The following is a 7374-nucleotide window of genomic DNA, read 5'->3' as shown; positions in this document are numbered from 1 at the left end:
ACCACTGTGAGCAGTCCTTTATGGCAATGTGTACCAATTAGAGCTGGGACTCGATTAAAAAAATTAATCTAATTAATCAGAGGCTTTGCGATTAATTAATCTAGATTAATCGCATTTTAATCGCATATCATTATTTGACCCGAGAACAGTGAGAAAGCAATTTTTTTCAAATGGATTTTGGTATACTAGTGAATCAATGAATAGTGAATACATAAGTTTAAGCAATAAAACATTGTTTTTGTAGTAATAGGGGTAATAATTATTTATTGAATAATTGCACACAACTGTGCTGTAATCCACGCTACCATCGGATAGCCTTTTAAATCCTATTTCCAATCCACGGGGACAAGCAAAGTGATCTCAGCGGCTTCCCCCAGTCTGGTGAACTGTGCGGTTTCTGGTGGTGTTATTGTCTGAAGAGGACACGGACACTTGGTGCGCAGGTCCGTCTGAAAACTGTCCAGTGACAACGTTCGGCGGTGAAGAAAATAGTGCGATTAAAATGCGTTAATTTTTGTAGTGCATTAATTTTTCTGTAGTTAATTAATCGCAATTAATCGCAATTAGTCCCGGCCCTAGTACCAATATGATGTTTTAATGGCTGCATAGGCTACTAGAAAAATGAAGGCAACAAAAACACCTGATAATTGAAAAAGTGTGGGAAAATAATTATGGTTTTGAACAGTAAAGACATCAGGCTTAGGTTAAACCTGGCTGTTAGCCTGGTCCGGATCAGGCTAAGTCCACATCATTAGTTTACATGGTAACTAGTGTGGCATTGCATGCTTTTGTGAAACCGAATCAAGCCTCAACATATCCAGGTTAACTGGCTATCAGCTTTCATGAAACCGGTTAATCGCTGATCCAGGATATATTAAGCCAGGATATCTGTTACATCCCAGCTTAATGCATTTCATGAAATAGGCCCGTGCTTGTGTGGACAACATATCGACAACATATTCATATTTAGGCTATTTATTTATATCTGACATGGATGTACAGACCTATGTATTTAATGGACAGACATCATAGCCTATTCAGAAAACTAAAGTGTTTAGGTGTGTCTCTCTTTTTTCTTTACATAATAGGCTACAAATATTAACAAGAGCTTGTTACTAAATATTTGGACAGAATTATTATTGTTTACAGCATAAACATGAATGGTTAAAGAGTGACACCTGCTGGATATAAACACTTAGGCTACTGCAGTCATTCTCAAAGCTTTTCATTTTAAAGACTTGATCAGGACAAAAAGGACGAGAATAGAATAGATCATGTACGCGTTTATCGTAGTTATTCTCTGGGACTGACTTAACTCTGACAAAAGGAACCAACCAAATGGACCCTTTTATACTTGTGTCTGATGAATTGAAAATGGTGGACCCTGTTGTGTTGCAAACGAGTGTAATGCTTTATCAGGTTAGGGGGGGCGGGACTGAGCCTGTGATTGCTGTAGTCAGGAAGCAGAGCAGAGGACTGTCCGTCCAATGAGCAAATTTAAGACTTCCGGTCTGAGAGCTAGCAGATTTAAGACATCCGGTTGCTTTCAGAATAAAATAAGGTTTTTTAATTCGTTAATTAAATAACTATTACATTACTCACCCAACAAGGATTGTAGTTTAGCCCAGCCGGGCAATAGTTTATTATAAAGTCCCGTGCTCAGAGTAGTAATAAACAACCTGTCAGCTCAGTCTAGTGCAACCAACAACAGGTACCGTGCGTCACCTGTATAAGCAAGGTTCCTACCTAAAGCAATAAAGGTTCCTACTTCAGCAAGCAATAATAGAACACCTATTATAACAATTAGTATTATTATTACATTACAGTTATTGTAAAGACACACATTATGTTTCTGTGTAAAAATAAGTAATGAAATAACTAATAAGTAATTAAATAATAATAAAAGTTATCTAAATGATTAAATGCTATTCACTGGAGTGCATGGACTTTATAAAGTGGACACTGGACAAAGGACGGCTCCGCGAGGCAAATATCTGGACATACCCACGCGTTCGGGGAGTTGTCCTTTACCACACCCCACTCTCCGCTAAACGGGAGAGGTGTAAAATTCACAGCAGCAGACCTTCTACTGGGGTCAAAGCTGAAAAAAGTACCGTTTCCGGACCCAGAATGAACACTGGACAAAGAGGCCTCCGCGAGGCAACTATCTGGACATACCCACGCGTTCGGGGAGATGTCCTCTACCACACCCCACTCTCCGCTAAGCGGGAGAGGTGTAAAATTCACAGCAGCAGACCTTCTACTGGCGTCAATGCTGAAGAAAGTACCGTTTCCGGACCCAGAATGGACACTGGACAAAAGACGGCTCTGCGAGGCAACTATCTGGACATACCCACGCGTTCGGGGAGATGTCCTCTACCACACCCCACTCTCCGCTAAGCGGGAGAGGTGTAAAATTCACAGCAGCAGACCTTCTACTGGGGTCAATGCTGAAAAAAGTACCGTTTCCGGACCCAGAATGGACACTGGACAAAGAGGCCTCCGCGAGGCAACTATCTGGACATACCCACGCGTTCGGGGAGATGTCCTCTACCACACCCCACTCTCCGCTAAGCGGGAGAGGTGTAGAATTCACAGCAGCAGACCTTCTACTGGGGTCAATGCTCAAAAAAGTACCGTTTCCGGACCCAGAATGGACACTGGACAAAGAGGCATCCGCGAGGCAACTATCTGGACATACCCACGCGTTCGGGGAGATGTCCTCTACCACACCCCACTCTCCGCTAAGCGGGAGAGGTGTAAAATTCACAGCAGCAGACCTTCTACTGGGGTCAATGCTCAAAAAAGTACCGTTTCCGGACCCAGAATGGACACTGGACAAAGAGGCCTCCGCGAGGCAACTATCTGGACATACCCACGCTTTCGGGGAGATGTCCTCTACCACACCCCACTCTCCGCTAAGCGGGAGAGGTGTAAAATTCACAGCAGCAGACCTTCTACTGGGGTCAATGCTCAAAAAAGTACCGTTTCCGGACCCAGAATGGACACTGGACAAAGAGGCCTCCGCGAGGCAACTATCTGGACATACCCACGCGTTCGGGGAGATGTCCTCTACCACACCCCACTCTCCGCTAAGCGGGAGAGGTGTAAAATTCACAGCAGCAGACCTTCTACTGGGGGCAATGCTCAAAAAAGTACCGTTTCCAGACCCAGAATGGACACTGGACAAAAGACGGCTCCGCGAGGCAACTATCTGGACATACCCACGCGTTCGGGGAGATGTCCTCTACCACACCCCATCTCTGCTAAGCGGGAGAGGTGTAAAATTCACAGCAGCAGACCTTCTACTGTGGTCAATGCTCAAAAAAGTACCGTTTCCGGACCCAGAATGGACACTGGACAAAGAGGCCTCCGCGAGGCAACTATCTGGACATACCCACGCTTTAGGGGAGATGTCCTCTACCACACCCCACTCTCCGCTAAGCGGGAGAGGTGTAAAATTCACAGCAGCAGACCTTCTGCTGGGGTCAATGCTCAAAAAAGTACCGTTTCCGGACCCAGAATGGACACTGGACAAAAGACGGCTCCGCGAGGCAACTATCTGGACATACCCACGCGTTCGGGGAGATGTCCTCTACCACACCCCACTCTCCGCTAAGCGGGAGAGGTGTAAAATTCACAGCAGCAGACCTTCTACTGGGGTCAATGCTCAAAAAAGTACCGTTTCCGGACCCAGAATGGACACTGGACAAAGAGGCCTCCGCGAGGCAACTATCTGGACATACCCACGCGTTCGGGGAGATGTCCTCTACCACACCCCATCTCCGCTAAGCGGGAGAGGTGTAAAATTCACAGCAGCAGACCTTCTACTGGGGTCAATGCTCAAAAAAGTACCGTTTCCAGACCCAGAATGGACACTGGACAAAAGACGGCTCCGCGAGGCAACTATCTGGACATACCCACGCGTTCGGGGAGATGTCCTCTACCACACCCCATATCCGCTAAGCGGGAGAGGTGTAAAATTCACAGCAGCAGACCTTCTACTGTGGTCAATGCTCAAAAAAGTACCGTTTCCGGACCCAGAATGGACACTGGACAAAGAGGCCTCCGCGAGGCTATCTGGACATACCAGTGTGAGAAACGGTTCAGCCAGAGAAGTGGTCTCAAACTTCACCAGAGAACTCATACAGGAGAGAAGCCCTATGCCTGTGACCAGTGTGGGACTAGGTTCACCACAAGCAGTCATCTCAAAAGTCACCAGCTAATTCATACAGGAGAGAAGCCCTATGCCTGTGACCAGTGTGGGAGTAGCTTCAGGCAGAGAGGTGATCTCAAACTTCACCATAGAACTCATACAGGAGAGAAGCCCTATGCCTGTGACCAGTGTGGGAGTCAACTAGGTTCACCACGAGCAGTAATCTCAAACTTCACCAGAGAACTCATACAGGAGAGAAGCCCTATGCCTGCGACCAGTGTGGGAAACGGTTCAGCCAGGGCAGTGAACTCAAACGTCACCAGAGAACTCATACAGGAGAGAAGCACTACGCCTGTGACCAGTGTGGGACTAGGTTCAGCCAGAGCAGTGATCTCAAACTTCACCAGAGAACTCATACAGGAGAGAAGCCCTACGCCTGTGACCAGTGTGGGAAACGGTTCAGCGAGAGAAGGAATCTCAAACGTCACCAGAAAACTCATACAGGACTCTAAAGATGTCATGTAGTCAGAGAGCAGGTAACACTGGTGTAGCTGATCTACAAGCTTCCTCGTGACACGTTGTGCGGTTGCCAGATCAGCTTTGTGCGGTGGTTAAAACAACATTTAGAGTATACAGTAAATGTATTAAATATGGCCTATTTGATTATTATTTTTTGTTTAATAAAGCCTAAAATAGTTATATTTCAATGCTACAATGTTCTTTACCAGTAAAAACACTATTTGTGTTCATCACAATTATTGATGTGTCAACGAATCGTCAAGTAAAATGATGGTGACAACAACACTTAAAGCCTCTATTATGCATCCATTACAAAGAAACAGCCGATGTGTGAGCTTGTAGATCGGCTATAATAACATACGGTTTATTTGGCCTCCGAAGTAGTGACGACTAAATGACGAAAACAAAATAAAAACGAAGCTATGGTGACTAAAACTGGGACTAAATATATTGACAATTTTACCAAAGAAAAAAACTAGACTAGAAAATGACAGTGAGGGACTTGTGGAGAAGAGATCCAGTAGATCTAAAAGACTAGTGGTTTTTATGTTGGTGTAGCTCCTCCTATATTCAGACTAGTGGTTTTATGTTGGTGTAGCTCCTCCTATATTCAGACTAGTGGTTTTATGTTGGTGTAGCTCCTCCTATATTCAGACCAAGGTTATAATAGTTTTGTTTTTTTCATTATAGTTTAGTTTTAGTTAGTTTTGACATATTTTTTTCTAATTTAGTTAGTTTTAGTTAGTTTTTAGAGCGGGTTTGCTAGTTTTTATTTAGTTTTTATTTCGGTGAAAATGCTTAGTTTTAGTTTAGTTGTAGTTTAGTTTTAGTTTTTTTCGTACTTTAGTTTAGAGTTAGCGTGGCTACATGCTGCCGTACGGTGCTGAAAACTGCCGTAAAACTTGTTGGAGAAATGAGGAAATGAATCTAATGAATTTAAAAGGATTATAATATAAATATCCGAAAGGCATATACATATTGATAAAAACTAAAACTAAGCGTATTTTGTCTATAATTTCAGTTAGTTTTGAGGACACACAATACAGTTTCAGTTTAGTTATCGTTTTTTAATTTATTTTTAGTTTTTATTAGTTTCAGTTAACTGAAATGTTTTTTTAATTCTAGTTTTCGTTTTTTAGTTAGTTTTAGTTAACTATTATAACCTTGATTCAGACTAGTGTTTTTAAGGTACTGTAGCTCCTCCTATATTCAGACTAGTGGTTTTATGTTGCTGTAGCTCCTCCTATATTCAGACTAGTGGTTTTATGTTGCTGTAGCTCCTCCTATATTCAGACTAGTGGTTTTATGTTGCTGTAGCCCCTCCTATATTCTGTAGCTCCTCCTATATTCAGCTATAGTGTAGATTTTTGTCCTATCACAGACATTGAATGCCGTTGGCAATTAACCCTTTTAGACCTGACGTCGAAAAAAAAAAAAAGTTCACTCTGAAAGAATAAATATTCAAAGACGCATTTTTACGATTTTTTCAAAACATAGCAGACCTACAAGCTCGTAGCGCGCCACTCGGTGGCGCGTTACGAGCTTGTAGATCTGCTATTTTTCAATAGCTAAAGTATAACATAATGCTTAAAACACCAAAAGGGGTTCCCGGCCCAGTGTTTGACAATGAATGGAGAATGTATGTCATAGAAAATCGACATGTTGCGTCATGATGATGTACGATGATAAGAGCGCCCCTCACTTCACACGGGTGTGATTTTTACAGGTACATGTTTTCCTTTATTTTCTAACTGTTTTTTTTCCCTTTTTTGCATAGAAATGTATATCTGTGTATTTAAATTTAATTGAAAATGGCGGACCCTTATGTAAACAATTCTTAGTGCTTGTTCTGGTTTTATCCTCTTTTTTTTGTATTTTCATTGAAATGTTCCCATTCTACAAACTGTTTTGTAAAAAAACTAATTTGAAAACTAATTTTCAATCAATCAATCCCTATAGAGCGTCGCAGTCCCGCCCCCTTTCAGAACGACGAGTAGCCCAGGAAATAATTCTCAGTTTATTTTCCTCAGACTTTTCAAAAAGTATTTATTTAAAGAATACGAGACTGCTCGCCCCTTTACCAACTCGCCCCCGAGATTTTTTTAAATGTAGTTAACAGTTAATTTAGTATTTCCCTCCATCTCTGACATATGAAATTATCTTGTATAGCCTACAGATTTATTTGATTGCATAGTAGTCGATATCTATACTTAAGCAGACGGTGACTGCTTAATTAAGTTAATTTAGGACGTTCTAGCAGTTAATTTAGTTTTATTAATAAAATTTCTTCCATGTAGCCCATGTTTTGTAATGGCATCATCATGCTATTATGCCCGTGGATATACAGAGTGAACTTAACAATGATAAATGAATATGATAATACCTAAATAATCACAAACAAAATAATAATAATAAATAAGTCAATGGAGGGTATTGCAACTCTAGATTCATCCCATTATAAAACAATCTAGAGTTGCAAATTGCGGCTAGTCTTTTAATGTATTAGCAAATGTCATTGGTTTTCTTAGCCTTTATTAGTTGCGTTATTAGACTTTCCTGTTTTTCCTGAGCTTCTTTGTTAGGAAATCCCCAAACATAGCTGTTATGATGCCTAATATCAGCTAGGTCTCGCCTGGGCTTTAAATGAGACGTTATCACTTTTTATTTTTAATATTTCTTCGATCAAAGCTGGGAGTATT

The sequence above is a fragment of the Protomyctophum parallelum genome, assembly GCF_964188405.1.
Source record: "Protomyctophum parallelum genome assembly, chromosome: 15".
In the NCBI taxonomy this organism is placed as follows: domain Eukaryota; kingdom Metazoa; phylum Chordata; class Actinopteri; order Myctophiformes; family Myctophidae; genus Protomyctophum; species Protomyctophum parallelum.
This window is presented reverse-complemented; position numbering follows the sequence as displayed.